The 17,117-nt window shown below is 34.0% G+C and overlaps 1 protein-coding gene across 7 annotated transcripts in view; it reads left to right on the forward strand.

Annotated features, from left to right (window-relative positions):
- pum (pumilio) overlaps positions 1-17,117 on the forward strand; it is a 718,098-nt gene that overhangs the window by 166,942 nt on the left and 534,039 nt on the right. The window lies entirely within an intron of this gene.

Raw genomic sequence — 17,117 nt, forward strand, 5'->3', positions numbered from 1 at the left:
GTGCTCAAATAGTGGTTTTGCACGAAAAAGTTTGGAGTTACAGACATTTAGGGGAACGGTTCGGCGTACACCATACATCGGTCTCACGAATGATGGAACGGTACAGAGAGACCGGTAGTCACTCTAGGCATCCAGAACAAGGTCGACATCGTGTAAATCATATCCATTGGCTGATTGAAATAGAGTTCTGTTTACAGATGAGAGCAGATTCTGTCTTTACAATTGTGATATTCGAGTGCTCCGACGTCAGAACGAACGGTATGCACAGTGTAACATGCGAGGAACGACGTTATTCGGTGGAGGGTCGGTTATGGTCTGGGGTGGCGTTTCTTTAACGGGTCGTACAGACTTGGTGGTGTTGAATAACGGTACCATCAACGCTTACCGATATATAGTTGACGTTCTTCAAGACCACGTTGTGCCATTTGCTCCTTATATTGGCTAAAATTTTGTTCTAATGCACGACCGCACGTTCCAAATATAGTGCAAAATTGTCTAGAGGAAGTTGGAATCGACGTTATGGAATGGCCAGCGAATAATGCCGATCTCAATCATATAGAGAATGTTTAAGACTTGTTTGGTAGACGTCTACGGAATTTTCCTAATCAACCAAACACTCTGCAGAAACTGTAACAACGTCTTGTCCAAATTTGGAATGAACTGGATCAGAATACTTTAAGACCGTTTATTTTAAGTATAAATCGTCGATGCCAAGCTGTCATTCGTAGCAGGGGTGGAAATACGTCTTATTAAGTAAAAAAAAATTGAACAATTTTTATTATTTGAATTAGAGATTTTGTTATTAATTTTTGAAGATGGTTAGCGACAACATCACTAAATATGTTTGTTTTACAAAGAAGTAATACGAAATAAAATGCTTTTCATTTCAGTTAATATTTTCCTGTTTAATGGTAAGTTTTAAAGTGGTGCGTTAATTTCTTGGAGCAGAGTATAGGGTTCCGCGGTTTTATTTGGGATCGTTACCTTGATAGGCCTATTATAGAGTCTCAATCTGAAACTTTCTTTTCGCACGAAGAAAAATATAATACAAGTAACTGTTAAAGACATATACAATAGATACAATATTACGATGAAAATTCGTCGAAAAATAATCGATACATAATAAAAACTAATTCAAACATTGTAAAACTTGAACAAAAATTGTAAAACATTATTTTTTCTATGAATTCTCAATTTTAATTACGGTCTTAAAGTATAAGAGTACTAAAGATATAAGGTATGACCTTCGAATAACAACTTGTTGGTAATACAATTTGGCAGAATTTTTAAAAATAATCTTTTTTTGAAAATTATTTTCGGCGTGGAAATCGAAACATCAAACATTAGTTAAAATCGTAATTTTCATTACAATCTATTGTGACTTAATCCCATATAAACATAATATTTAGCTATTAAAATGTTCTCATCCGATTTTATTTTGATTTTCTTATTTATAGTAAACGACTTTGATTTGCACCTCGTACAATTAGTAGACAAGTTACATTTATGAGTCACCCACCCCAATTTCTTGTCGAGATATACAAGCAAACATGTTAAGAACCTCATATCAATATTGTTCATTACTAATTTCTATTACTTCTTCCCTTATTTTCTTTGTTTTCTGCTGTATTAGTCATTATCTTAGTTACCAACACATAGTTCCAACTCCACCCCCGTCGCCTTTATACTTGGAAATCTCCAGTCGATAGAGCTCAGAACATAATAAGAAATCAAATAGACTTCATTCTTATCAACGGTAGATTCAGCACAACTGTCAAAAGAGCTTGCACATACCCTGGAGCAGATGTCCCTTCTGACCACGTACTATTCGTGGCCGTCATAAAGATCGCTCTTTCATGCAAGAACAAGCCTCAAACTCAACAACAGATAGCACTGGACAAACTGAAAAACCCAATGATACAAGCAGAAATAAGCAATGAAATAAACGCACAAATTCAAATATTGACGACAAACATTGCCGAAGATCTAACACCAACATGGAATACGATTACAAGTGCTGTAACAGACATCATGAAAAACAACTTAGGGTACAAACGAAATAACAAGAGGCAAAAATGGATGACAGAAGAAATACTATTACTAATGGAAGAACGACGAAGACACAAGAATAACCAAGATGGCAGCAATATGTATGAAAACATTAACAGGAAAATAAAAGCAAAAATAAGAATAGCAAAAAATGAATGGCTTAAGCAACAATGTATCGATCTAGAACATTTACAACGACAGCACGACGACCGTAATTTACATAAAAAGCTTAAGGAGACTGCTGGAATATACAGAAAACGAAGACCAACTACCATAGTTAATCAGGATAACCAGATAGTGCTGGGTGAAAAGGAGAAAATTGATATATGGGAAAATTATATCCAGGCTTCCATGACGAAAGACCCATGAGTGAAGTTTATACAGACGACCAGCTGACTGGCCCTTCAATCACCATAGAGGAGATAGAAAACGTAATATTAAATTCAAAAAACAATAAGGCACCTGGACCAGATGAAATCCCGTCAGAAATACTCAAATTACTGGATGAAAGGGGAATTTCAGCAATACACAAAATATTTAACTTAATTTATGAAACTGGCTGCTATCCTCAACAGTGGTTACGCTCTACCTTTATTCCCCTGCCCAAGAAAGTCAATGCAAAAAGATGTGAGGATCACAGACTCATTAGCCTGATGAGTCACACTTTAAAGATATTCTTAAAAATACTACATCAAAGATTATACAAAAAATGTGAATGGGACATCAGTGACTCCCAGTTCGGGTTTAGGCAAGGTTTAGGAACACGAGAAGCAATAGTAGCGACACAGGTGCTGGTCCAAAATTGTTACGATCAGAAGAAGGATGTGTTCCTATGCTTTTTAGATTACCAAAAAGCGTTTGATCGCGTCCAACACCACAAGTTAATGCAGATCCTCAAGAAAGTTGATATAGACCAAAAAGACATAAGATGCATTGAAAACTTGTACTGGCATCAAACGGCACAGTTAAAAATAGACAATTCTATATCCAAACCCATACATATAAGAAGGGGCGTTCGACAGGGATGTGTGCTTTCCCCTCTTTTATTTAACATTTATTCGGAAGCCATATTTCAAGAGTCTTTGGAGGATGCAAAGATGGGAATCAAAGTGAATGGAGTATTGATCAACAACATACGATATGCTGATGATGGTGTCTTAATTTGTGACAACATAGTCGATCTTCAACAACTTGTCACTATAATCGGAGAATACAGTAAGCGAATGGGATTAGAGATTAATACCAAAAAAAACAAATTTATGATTATCTCCAGAAACTTGGATGCACTTGAAAACTCCACCATAACACTGAATAATAAGTCCATTGAAAGAGTGAGTAAATTTAAATACCTGGGATCGTGGCTTTTTGAAGACTGGTCATCGGACAGGGAAGTAAAATGTCGCATTGAGCAAGCTCGACAAGCTTTCGTAAAATTCAAGAAGGTACTGACTTGTTCAGAGTTCGATCTTTAACTGAGACTAAGGTTTACTAAGTGCTACGTGTGGTCAGTGCTGCTATATGGCGTAGAGGGCTGGACACTCAAAACGAGGGATATAAACAGATTAGAAGCTTTCGAAATGTGGCTCTATCGCCGTATCCTAAAAATACCATGGACAGCGAAAATCACAAATATAGATGTCCTTAAAAGAATAAACCAAGAACGCCAACTTTTCGAAACCATCAAGAAAAGAAAAACGGCGTATCTAGGTCACATCATGCGAAATGAAAAATACCAGTTCCTCCAACTTATAATCGAGGGTAAAATTGAAGGCAAGAGAGGAATGGGACGCAAGAAAATGCCCTGGCTCCGAAACATAAGGCGATGGACAGGGATTAACGACATACAATCTCTGATACATATTGCAAGAAATAGAGAATTAATGGAAGATGTGATCGCTAACATCCATTAATGGATTTGCATCTGAAGAAGAAGAAGTCATTATCTTTGTCATATTATAGTTCATTTTCATCTCGTCAAGATCTTTGGGCATTTTCTGTAATAGATTTGTATAATATACATAATACATATATATATATATATATATATATATATATATATATATATATATATATATATATATATATATATATATATATATATAATATTATATATACATATATAATATAATATATCATCTGCATAATGCAAGTGTTAAAATGTAAGAAAGAAGGTGTATTCAACTAAAAAAAAAATGAGTTAAGACATGAAATGAAGTCTCAATATATTTTTACGTCCTGTATCATAAAGATTTAACAAAATCCATAAAAAACTGATACTTATTCCGCTTCGCCACTGACGTTTTCAACGTTTCGCGGCAATCTCCACTCGTTCCTTTCTCCCATTTTAAGTCTGTCAACTCATCCTATGGGAGGATTTTTTTATTTTATTTTCGGAGATTAGTATGTTCCGTTCCGTGTTTGAATTTAAACAGGCAAGAGAGATTTTTGAGACGGGTTAAATTGGATTATGTAATCAAGGAATTATAACAGAACCGTCTGAATTTTGTCATAAAATATCGGAATGGGACTCGTTACCATTACGGGTTATATTTGCCGGTTTAAATATTTTATTAGGACTTGGGATTTCATCGTCTGTGATAAAGGTTTGGTAAATGTTTATCTCAGTAGTGGTTGATAGTCATTAAAACTTTAATAAATTAAAATAAAAGTTTTCTCTAAAAATTATTAACTTTAAATGCAATGTGGGGCAATGGTATGGAACGCTTGCCTTATTTGAAAAACGTCTAATAGTATAATTATGAAATTTGTCTTATGAGGATTGTTTAATATCCTACCTTCATGTTTTTGTTCGATTTTTGTATCCATTGATTAATTTTTGGATTACCTGTAGTAATTCTGAATATTTTTCATGTGAAGGTTGCCATACACGCTAAGATAAATCGATAACGATTTAACTGTACCGTTAAAACTGTACAGTTCGTCGTTCATTCCACTACCATACACGTTACGATAAGTCGTTATGATTTAACGATACTGCTAAAACTGTAGTTAAAACTCTTCTTATCAATAATCGACAATTTTCATTGCTCGTGACGGCTTCGACTGACGACGGCATGTTAGCGGTCGTATGAGTAATATTCGCCTTGAAAAAGATAAAAAAGCGGAAAAATCGCAACATCTGGTGTAAAGACTGGCTGATGAAAGGAGAAGTTTATTCCCATGTGAATTTGTTGAAGGAATTAAAAATGTTTCCAAAAGATTGGCATAATTTTCCAGGAATGGATAATGATACTTACTTACATCTGCTGTCTATGATAGTGGCAATTATCGAAAAAAAGATACCGTTATGAGAAATGATATTATACGAACATACACGTATCGATAAAACTGTGTGCAGTTCCTCCGATTCCGAGAAATCTATTGAAATTGTTGTACTGTTCCGTTCGACGGTACCGTTTTTAAAAATCGTAGAAAATTGTGCAGTTTTACCCCGCACACACACACGTAGCGATTATCGGTGCAATTTGAACGGTACAGTTAAATCGTAACGATTTATCGTAGCGTGTATGGCGTCTTTAACACTCATATTACCAAAATTTTAATCGGAATGATAGAGAAGACCTTATTTTTAAAAGATATTTTGACATTTTTAGCACTAAAAAGAATAACAAATATCAGAAAAGGTAATTAGTTCTGTACATTTTTTATTTCATTTCACACTAGAAGGAAAAATTGGACCAGCACCAATATAAGACGCTAAATTCATAACATTCCTAAAAACTCAATTTCTGGGCAATAAATCTGGGTAACTATAGGGTCTTTAATTAAGCGGTTCCTATCTGTAAATTTAAATGAAACATAGTGTTTGAGGTCATCTAAATTTTTTCTCTTCTTCTTAGCCTTCTCTCTTCCTTTTTGATGCATAGGTCTCTCCCAACTCCTTTTATCGATCTCTATCCTGAGCAACATACTTCCCATTTGTTTTGGCTATTTTTTTGTTGTCGTCCACCCATCTCCTCTATGGTCTTCTTGGTCGTCTACCATTGTAAGGTCTCCAATGTTGTATTGTGGCGTTTCAACGTTGGTCTTTTTGTCTAGCAGTTTAACCTGAAAAGCTCCATTTGAGGTTGGCAAATTTTTTATTTCGTTTGGACTATGACTGGCTCATAAATTAGGCCGACTTTGACCGATGGCGTGGATTATCTTAGCTTGAGGGCATCTATGGTTTACATAGACATGCGACTTAAGAAAACCCCACAAGAAAGAGTCCAACCGGTCATATTGTTCGATCTCGGTGACCAGTCCACTCCACATAACACCAGGGGCGTTGCCCAAGCAGAACACCCATTATGATGATACAATTTTATCATTTGCACGTGTTGCACGCTATATTCATCCGCTATATGGCCGCTACCAACTGTCAAAGATCGAAAGTACATATTGGAAGACTCTGTATATTATAACCCAACTTAACGGTGCGGGATATTTAATTTTGCTGATAAATCCAAGTTACCACAAGCAAAACAGAGCTGATGCTTCAAGTATGAAGCAAAGCAGCAATACCCAAACAGTAGAAAGAAGTGATCATGTGACCATTACACTATCAAGATGTTACGGAAAGAATGCAAGAACTACAAGAGAATAGCTTTTCAAGATTTTAAGTGATGGATTCGACTATTACTTTATGAAAATTCATTTTATCTAACAATAAAACACTGAAAACTTTTGTTTTCAATACCATCACAAAATTTATTATCATTACAACTTTTTCGGCAGAGTGCTTTTCTCAAGTGATCTATTTTTAGTATGCGTTTACTCTTTATAGTCTTCAACTGAATAATTTGAGAAGGGGAAAACTGTTTGTCTCAACTTAGTCATTCAGAATTATATCTGTATTTTTTAATTTGTTAACTTCCACAGATTCAAATAAACATAGCTTAAGGCCCTTATTTTCAATGTGAAGAATTTGAAATTGGTCATTAAAAGAATGATTATGGTCCAGAAGGTGAAGTGCGAACGTAGAATCAGTTTTTATATTATTGAAAGCAGAGCTGAAAGTATCTTTAGTAAAAAATTAAAAAAGTATCTAAGATACTAAAAGTATCTTGGATCCTTTTATTTAAGATACTTTTTGGTGCATTTAAAAGTTACTTTTACTTTAGATACTTCTTAAAAGTATCTGGTATCTTTTATCTTTAAAAGTATCTTTAGATACTAAAAGTATCTTAGATACAAAAAAGTATCTTAGATACTCAGGACCTGAGAAATAGATACTTTTCATGATCCGACAAGCTTCGACCTGTCGCGCCGGCCGTAGCGGGAGAGACGACTTCTTTGAATTTGATATTAACTCCGAATACTCCGATCTTCAAACGCAAAACGAAAACACTGGCTATACTGAGTTAGATTATAAATGACAACCTGAGCTGCAACTATTACAATTTTTGGCCGATTCTGAAACCAACATACGAATGTTAAAAAAATATAATATTATAGAACAATTATTTAAAAAGTTCAATACGCCATTACCTTCTTCTGCAGCTGTTGAAAGAATGTTTTTTTTTGCAACTTTTATTAATTCACCCCGACGTCATGCCTTGTCTGATCATACTTTTAAAAATTTAGTTTTACTAAAAGCTAGTGGTTATACTAACTATGTTTAAAAATTTAATTATGTTGAATGTTCTGTTTTTAATGCATAATGCTGTAATGCATTATGCTGTTTTTAACACACGAATTTATGTTTATTTTATATTGTTTTGAAAATTTAATGTTGTATTTTTGTTTTCAATGCATAGTTATTAGTTTGTAATAACTTAACGTCTTTTATTTCTTATCTACCCCAAAGCCCAAAGTATACCATTTCAAAGTACCTGCTGGCTTAAACTAAAATTGTATGATAATTTAAAGGGTTAAAATAATGTTTTTAAAACAAAAGTATCGACAATCTACTGTAGAGTAGTAGAGTACCGAGTACCTTTATATTATACCCTAAAAGTATCTTAGTTACTACAAAAGTATCTAAGTATCTTAGATACTAGAAAAGCATCTAAGTATCTTTGATACATAAAAGTATCTTACATACTTAAAAGTATCTTAGATACTTAAAAGTATCTAAGATATTTTTACTTTAAATACTTTTCCGGTATTTTGTATCTTTATCCTATTTATACTTATATCTTAAGATACTTTTTGCCTCAAGTATCTTAAAAGTATCTAGATACTTTTAAAAAGTATCTTTGACAGCTCTGATTGAAAGCCATTTTGTGCTCTCTGATATGTATACGTTTATTACAAGTTCTACCAGTTTGACCGATGTAAGTTTTTGGACAGCCGTCACTTTAAGTGTGTATCGACCACTGGGTAGGTGCTTCTTCTTTTGACGCTTGTTGTTCTAAATATATTTGCTTAAGTTGTTTTTTGTTCTGAAAGCTCTAGGCACTTTGCTGAAACAGCTGCAGTGATAATAAATTATAATAGATTTTGTGGAAGTGTTGAAAACAATGGTTTTCAATATTTTATTGTTAGATTTTAAGATATTTCTTGTCACAGCATTACACTAGAAGTTTTGCACAAATGAAAAAAACATATTTTTGAGAAAAATCAACTTTTTTTTATTGTCTTTCAATGGTATCGCTTTTAAGATCAATATACACACTGTTGTATGCTTCGACTCCCTAATCTGGCGTCTCAAAACTTGTTTTTGGTTTTTGAGAATGCAAAGAAATCACACGGTGCCAAGTCAGGACTGTATGTAGGTTGGCCTACCAAATCGATGTTTTTTGTCTTCAAAAACTCGGTTGTTATACGAGTAGTGTGAGAGCTGGCATTGTCCTGATGTAAGAGAAAGCGACGATTCCGGTTATTTTTGTGTTGGTTATCAATCAGTTTTATTTTACCGTTCTCTTATGAAATCATGACAATTGTCTCAAAACTCGACCATTTGTTTGCCAACTTTTGTTCGCTGTGGCTCGTCTTAAAACACCCATACTGTTGATTCGGATTTTTCTTTTTGGGCAATATATCCATGTTTAATCAGCAGTCACGATGTTTCATACCTCAAATTTGAGCTGCCTCCGTTGTATCGTTCGAGTGTGGCGCTGTCGACACGTGCCTTATGGGCAGCAGTTAAATTACCAACAACTGCGCATCTTTCTTACTGCTAAATCGTAATGTCAAATTGTTTGTATTACACTTATGTCTATGCACAATGATGTATGAATCTCATGATAGGTAAGATATCAATCTGTTTCCATGCATTCATGTTTTCCAGGACAGTTTTTAAATTTTCATTTCAAGTCACCATGGTGCCTTCAGTTTATTTTTTTTTTTCTGCAAGTGCCTTAGCAGAATTGTCCGACGCTGGCGATCGCCATTCCGAAAACTTCTCGATCTTCTGCCACATGGGGTGTGTGCCAAACGTAATTGTTTTGCATTTTTTTCTTTCTAGACCTCTCCGACCTTTAATTTAGCCTTTAAGAATTAGTTGTAATATTCTATATCGACTTAACTTCAATATATCTAGTAGATTACGGTGTTAAATAGACTTTAGTAATTCTCTATCTTTGTCGACTCTCCTTTTTTCTCTTAATTATTCTTTAATCACTTATCGCAATATATTTCTTTTCAATATCTGCCATAAATTATGAAGAATCCCGAGGATATTTCCTTAAAACAACACTGTCGTCATCCGTCAGTCGTAAATTAGAACTTCATAATTTGACTTTAAAAACGTTGGGATCTTTATCGTTTCTTGCATAGAAAGGGTAGCTCAGAAAACGGTTTCTAGTATTTTAAATGGTTAGAATCTAAAATTAAGTTAATTTTATCTGTATGACATTTAAAGATGAACATTAAAACAAAAACAAATCCACTGTCCCGAAGAAAGTTCTGTCATTATATGGATAAACTGAAGAGTTGGAACATATGAGGGAAACTGAAGATAAATTTACTAAAACGTTTATATATTCATAGCTTTTTTCAATGGTTTGCGATGGTTACGTGTACTACGTATATTGTTGATCTCCCTTTTCTAAATCTCTGTTGATACTGTCCTTTATTTTTTTACGTGACAATTTAGTCGGTTTCTTATCGTTGTGGTGACCTTATACAGTGTGTTGTTGCAATTTTTGGATGACTCTTCTTAAACATTCATCTTGATCATTAGCTTTTACATTCGTTTCAGCAGCTTCTCTCCTCCGTATATGATCAGTTCGTTGTTAATTTCATCTTGCCTCGGAGTTTTGTGTAGTTTTTTCTACAGTGTAGTGTAGAAATTTTGTTTCTCGTAATGTCTTTTAATTGAGGTTGTTTGAAAACATTCCTCTTTAATTAATTAACACAAAAAAACATGGCGCAACCTTTCCAAATAAAATTAGGAAATTAGTGGACCTTTCAAAGTGAAAAGAAGAGCCCGTTGAAAAAGCAATTAAGTGTTCTGTCAGTTTAGAGGCACTTCATTATCCCATCGGCCGAAAATGGAGCAGCGCACAAGCAAGACCGAAGACTGTAACGAAAAACTGAAAAACCAAAAAAGAGAAAAGAACTCGGTGAATAACAAACAAAAGCATCGTCACGGGTATAGAAGATTGCCTCGATGCTGTCTGCTTCTTTTCACGATGATGCGACGGCTTCGCCTCAGGATTCGACTAAAACAAAAAGACGTGAAAGAGAGAAAAGGTTTTGCGCTTTTTTTGTTTCAAATGTATGTTTTCGGGGAAAGATAGAGTTGTTTTAATATGACAATGAATTTTTATGTATCGAGGGATTTACAAAGGAATATATGTCAGAAATGGATAAACAGCTAACCTTTTTGTGACGTGTAATTTTTCACGTTCTCATTGCAAAAAAAGATAAAATGTCCCTGTTTATTTTACGGGGAGTAGATCGGTATAATAATTACAAAATTTATAAACAAATGGATTTAAAGTGATTTAGTTTGTCCATGAAGCATTCGTATTATACAAGGTGATTCTTTGGGAGTTCTAATTAGATGTTTACAAAAACAAACATAATTAATATCTGGAAATTTAAGATACGGGGTTTTTGGATATGCCCAATTATTGTAAAATATGTAGACCCTTCTAAATATTGACTTCTATTTTATGACGGATTTTGATAGAACAGTTAGTGAAAATTCTCCCCAGATAAGAGTATGTATGCTACCTTATACTCAATATTTTACAGGATATGGTCAATTTTATTTTGAAACAGTGTCCGATTTGATCATTTTGATCATTAGCTTTTACATTCGTTTCAGCAGCTTCTCTCCTCCGTATATGATCAGTTCGTTGTTAATTTCATCTTGCCTCCGAGTTTTGTGTAGTTTTTTTCTACATTGTAGTGTAGAAATTTTGTTTCTCGTAATGTCTTTTAATTGAGGTTGTTTGAAAACATTAATATTTAATTAATTAACACAAAAAAACATGGCGCCATGGAGTTGAGAAGAATGAATAAAGAAAAGGAAGTCATATTTACGATCAAAAAACGAAAACTGCAATACTTGGGACACATTACAAGAGGCGAAAGATATGAACTGCTTCGAATAATTATGCAAGGGAAAATAGCAGGAAAAAGGTCCATAGGAAGAAGACGAAACTCCTGGTTAAAGAATCTATGGGAATGGTATAGCTGTAGCAGCAACGAATTGTTTCGGTCAGCAGTTTCGAAAATACGTATAGCCCTGATGATCGCCAACCTTCGAAACGAAGATGACACTTGAAGAATGCCTTGTCTCCAATAAAAATTTTGTACAGTTGACTTCTTCTTCTTCGTCTTCTTCTTTTTTTGTATACATAACTCTGTCTGTTTTTCAATGTGTCTCCAGTAAATTGTCGTTCCATGGTTTTCGTGGTCTACCTACTGGTCGTGTATTCCTATTTTGCAACCGTCTCTTGCCGTCTTTACTACTCTGTTTCTTGTTATATATATATATATATATATATATATATATATATATATATATATATATATATATATATATGTATATATATATATATATATATATATATATATATATATATATATATATATTCTTTGTAAAAAGTTCTGAATGATCTAAAATCTAGAATACAACGATCCGATCTTAAATGTTTTCAGTTGTATGCGCGGGTTGTCAAAAAATGTGAATTGTGGATATTCTCAAATCTTAATAAAATTCATATTTTTTAGCCAACCGCGTACATGATTAAAAAATCTTAATATCCGATGATTGTGGTATAAGTTGATAATATAAGTACTTGATTTTTCCTACTGGACACAATTTCCATGTTTCAGGAACGATGGTAGGGTGACACACCCTGCATATTTAAGAGTTTACATCTTAAAACAAATGTATGTCAATATTGTTAGAAACCAGCGACTTGGGGCAAAAATGCTGGTGATGAGTTTACCTATCTGCAAAGGATGCTGGCGATCAGGTTACTATATCTCCGAGGGTCTAATAATTTTTAAAGTATTGAGTTCGTACACGTCCCTTAAAAAAAGGGGGATCAATACATGGGGATAATTATGCAACAATTTAGCGTTAAAATCAACGAGAAATTATTGTCAGTTCGGTAGGAACTTAACAGCTTTTCCATCAGGTTATTGTTATTTCACCTGATCTACAATTTTAATGGCCAAAGTTCACGAATTGAATTTCCAGCTTAAGTCGGGCCAATTATTCAGTAAAAAACATTATTATTTCTTAAGATATTAGTGTCATACATATTTATAATCGACGACATTCCCTTATCTATGTGGGTGGTGAACTGCACGAAATCAGAAACATCCACTATTCTTATCTCAAATCCTCTTATCGTTTTGAAATTTGGTCACACCCGTTGATGTAGGTCAGAATGTCATCGTGTAACATATAAACCCAGACGATCTTCGCCATTGACATTGTAACACATTAAAAATATTGATACTCACGCCTTTGCGTGGGCCGAATATCTCTATCCGTAAAACAGGCCGCGAACTTTTGATTACTTGCTTTGGTTCAGAGTTTTTTCGAACGTGGGGGATGTCAAAAAGAAGGTCGTCAGGGTATCTTGACGAGGATATTAACCATTGGTGTACGGCATGTCGGTTATTTTGAAAGGGAATTCGATTTTAATAATTTATTTCAAGAGAGATAAACTTTTCGTCCAAAAAAATTTTGATAGGTTTGTTTTGTGTAATATCTATTGGAGAAAACATAAAATCATTCGTCCTGAAATATTTACGCAGCCACTTGCCGAGAAATGATTTTTTTATCTTTTTTTTTTTTTTATCTTTTTAAAAGTATCACGGTTTTTTAAGAGAAACGCGTTTCGAATGTTGTAAAGTATTTTTTACTCAAAAAAGGCCAAAAAAATTTTCATGAATATTAAGCCATTCTCGGCACTCTCGTAATAAAAAAATACGATCACTATTAGCTCCCAATATTTTTTTTCTGCATATTCTGCTGTCAACATTTGGATTCCGTTTGGTAGGGATAAAATTTTAATTAAAAAATCCTTTATAAAAGGTATATTTATTTAAAAGTACCCTTTTGGTCTACATCACAGACGGTTTTAGGAATCACTATTCCATCATCAGTGCTTTTACTAGCCATGCATGTGAAGCCACTAAATATACGGGTAAAAACACTGTTTTTACCCGTATATTTGATGAAATTTTGTGTGATTATTGAAGATATTAAAAATATTTCTTTCGCGTAGTATGAAGGGCCTACCTATAATATAAATGTAATAAATAAAATCACAAAACTAGCTTTTTTAACTATTGTTTTGTAATTTTTAGTATTTTTTCACTAATAATAAGATATTTTAAGATTTGCAATCACTTTCTTCTTATGTAAACGGCGGACAAAAGCAGACAGGTCCAAATTTGAGTTTATTCAGTAAGTGATAAAAACTATTTTAAAATTAAACGAATTTATTAATTAAAATTATGTATATAGGATACATGTATTACAATACAAATTAAAAGCAACATAAATGTTAACAATTTTGGATTTTAATTGACTTGTCCAGTTAGGTACGTATTTCTTTATTGACTTATCTTATAAGGTACAAATGAAGTACAAATTTTAAAATAAAAAAAAACATGAATCTTATATTATTATAATTACGAAATAAACATTAAAAAATACAATTTTAAAGAAAATCATAAAGTTTAGATTAATTTATTTCTTCATCATCACTTACAAGATCGGGGTGAATATTTTGGTGTAGCATTCGTATGCAAGCCTTGATAAAAACTGTGACATAAGGTAGGAATTCGAGGCAGTAGCGAGTTAATATCTGCTTTTTTATCTCTAGAAATAGGGACTGGTTGATTAGTTATAACTGGAATTTCCAAAGGTAGTTGACCCCCTCTTCTGTTGAAATCAACAGTCTTAAATGGGTCTTCTCTATTAAGGCTGTCTTTATATTGAACGATTACCAAGTCTGTCGTATATCGAAGCCATCTTTTGTCCAGCCATCGGAATTGATAACCATTCTTCTTCTTCTAGTTCCATGACCGTTATCGATCGTTGGATATCATGTTGGCTACCATATTCGCTATCGTGACTTTATTGACAGCAGCTCTAAATAACGATATAGTTGATTTTCCATACCATTGCATTAGATTTTTCAGCCATGATGTTCTTCTTCTACCAGGACCACGATTACCTTGGATCTTTCCCTGAATGATCAGATGTAGAAGATCATGATAACCATTAGTGTCTTCATTTCTTAGTACCATGCAACCTTTAAGTAAAGATCAATCAAAGATAATCAAAGAAGTCTGTTTGTGACATTTCCATAACAGTGGATTTAGATCTGATTGAACGTACAAGTTGCATCCAGTCATGAAGGTGAAATATTTGAATGTCAGTTTTTTTCTTTTTTTTCTCAATTATACTGTGATCAGTAAGTATCTAATTCCAAGTGAGTGTGACCTGGTACCATAAACTTATGATCTATTAGCTTAATATTAGATGAGGATCTATGCAAGGCCCACGTAAACATAACAGATACATGAGAGTTACGGTTTTGTCCCCCACATGTGTCTGAATAATAAATTTCATGTTCTGTCTCAGGTGGTACGATTGTTCGCAGGTGTTTGTACAGACAAGATGCTATCTGATCTGTCTCTCTACCTGCAACAGATTCGTACCACATGTAACAAACAGCTTTCCCTGTACTGTTATTTTGAACTGTCAAATTAAACGTCCACAGCTGTCTCTCATAAAATGCAACCAATGATTTTAAATCTGGTGTTGGTATGCACTGTTGTAGGTCAAAAGTGTATGTCCTTAAATGTGGAACAGTTTTAACAGTTTCTGCATCTTTCCTTTTTTCATCTTATGCTTGATTAGCTTCCATTTGGTGTGATTTGTGGTCTGAAGAGAGTTTTTCTTTCATAGAATTATAAATTTATCGCAGGTAAAACATGTATCAAGTTTTGGCTTTTAAATCCGAGGTTAAGATTTTTAAATTCCTGTGAATAAATTTTGATAGATGTTGTTATGTATGGTTCTCATGTACGCATATACTTGGCGACGTTGCACTTGGTAAACGGAACCACAAGTGACAGCAGTGACATGACAACCAGACATGGACAACACAATTAGGTTAGGGACTCCATGTGAGTGAACATGAATAATAATGTTAATTTAGATATCCTAATAAAGCTTAATAAAACCTATCGTAAGTAGTATCGTAAGTAAGTACCACAGTCCTAAAGAGCTAAACATTACAGATGTGGGCGCAGGTGTGAACTGTTTCTGAACAATTCGTACATTTTTTGTAAAGTTATGTGAGATGGTAAGTACTTCTTCGAAGTGTGCTTTCGTGAATAGTGAAGTATATGATTTTTTATTTTCTTCACTAATTTTCATTTTTGGTATAGTCTTTCCTCTTTTATCTTCTACATCAGTACCTGCGATCCTAGATTGTATCTTACTGGCGATATCATTAAGCATTTACATTACAGCGATCTTTACATTTCATTCGACATGAGCTTAATACTTTGGCTTCGCGTGAACGTATTGGTTTTCCTTGTAACGTAAGATAAGCGTTTCCTAAATTTCGTTGTAATTTCTTCTCAGCTATTGATTTTATATGCATGTATTTTGCTTTGAATGCAGATTTTGATGAGATGTGCATACTTATACATTTCACACGGTATAATATTAACGAAAACAAAGTCACATGAAGTCCCTGTCTACACCCTCGTACTCACTGAAGTTCGATCAACTTCGCGAGTGGTATAATGGCCGCTTTACATAATATCCTTTTTTTATAACTTCGTCAGTCTTTTCGCTAGCCAGCAATTTTACTGATAACTCTACCTAATCAGCTAAGTCAAAGCGGTAGATAATTTTTTTAGGTAATTTTAATATACAAAAATTTTCTCAAAAATAGACTTGTCTGTTTATGTCAGCTGACCACACAATCGTTCTAAATCCAACAGTTGCTGAGATATATAAGAAAAAACATGGAAAAACACCGAATTTTTAAAATATATTACGCTAGCCCGTTGCCTATGATCGAACGGCGTTTAATGATCTCCAACTGTCTAGAACATACTCGAAAAAGCGTCAGTCAATGGTTCGTGATTTCCAAATAACGGCACTCTGACGTCACGAGGGGGCCTAGTCCTGTCGAACGAGTCAACGTTCCGCTGTGAGACTTCGATGAAATTCCAGAAAAACGGGACAAAAAATATATAGAGAAAAATTGCAATTGTAAAGAGTTAGTCTAATCAATATATTTCTAGCGTGAAGTAAATAAATGTTATAAATTATTTGCGTTTTTAGTGTTAATGTTAAAAAGTGCTAGAAGACTGCAAATAAAAATAACAATAATGTTAATAAAAAGTTAAACCCATTTTTCAGTACTCAGACATAGTAAAATTATGATTGCTAGTGATACTTGCTAGTGATTTATGCAAAAACCTCTCTCTCCAATGGCGCTACAGCCCAAATCGGGCCTTGGTCTCCTCCAAACTATGCCTCCAACCTTGTCGGTCCCGCGCCGATCTTCTCCAGGTTCTCACGTCTAGCAAATTGCGCGTCCGCTGCCACTTCATCCTCCCATCTTTTCTGTGGCCTTCCTTTTGGTCTTGCGCCCTGCATTTTTTTATCTAGGGCT

This window comes from Diabrotica undecimpunctata, chromosome 1 (genome assembly GCF_040954645.1).
Source record: "Diabrotica undecimpunctata isolate CICGRU chromosome 1, icDiaUnde3, whole genome shotgun sequence".
Lineage (NCBI taxonomy): Eukaryota > Metazoa > Arthropoda > Insecta > Coleoptera > Chrysomelidae > Diabrotica > Diabrotica undecimpunctata.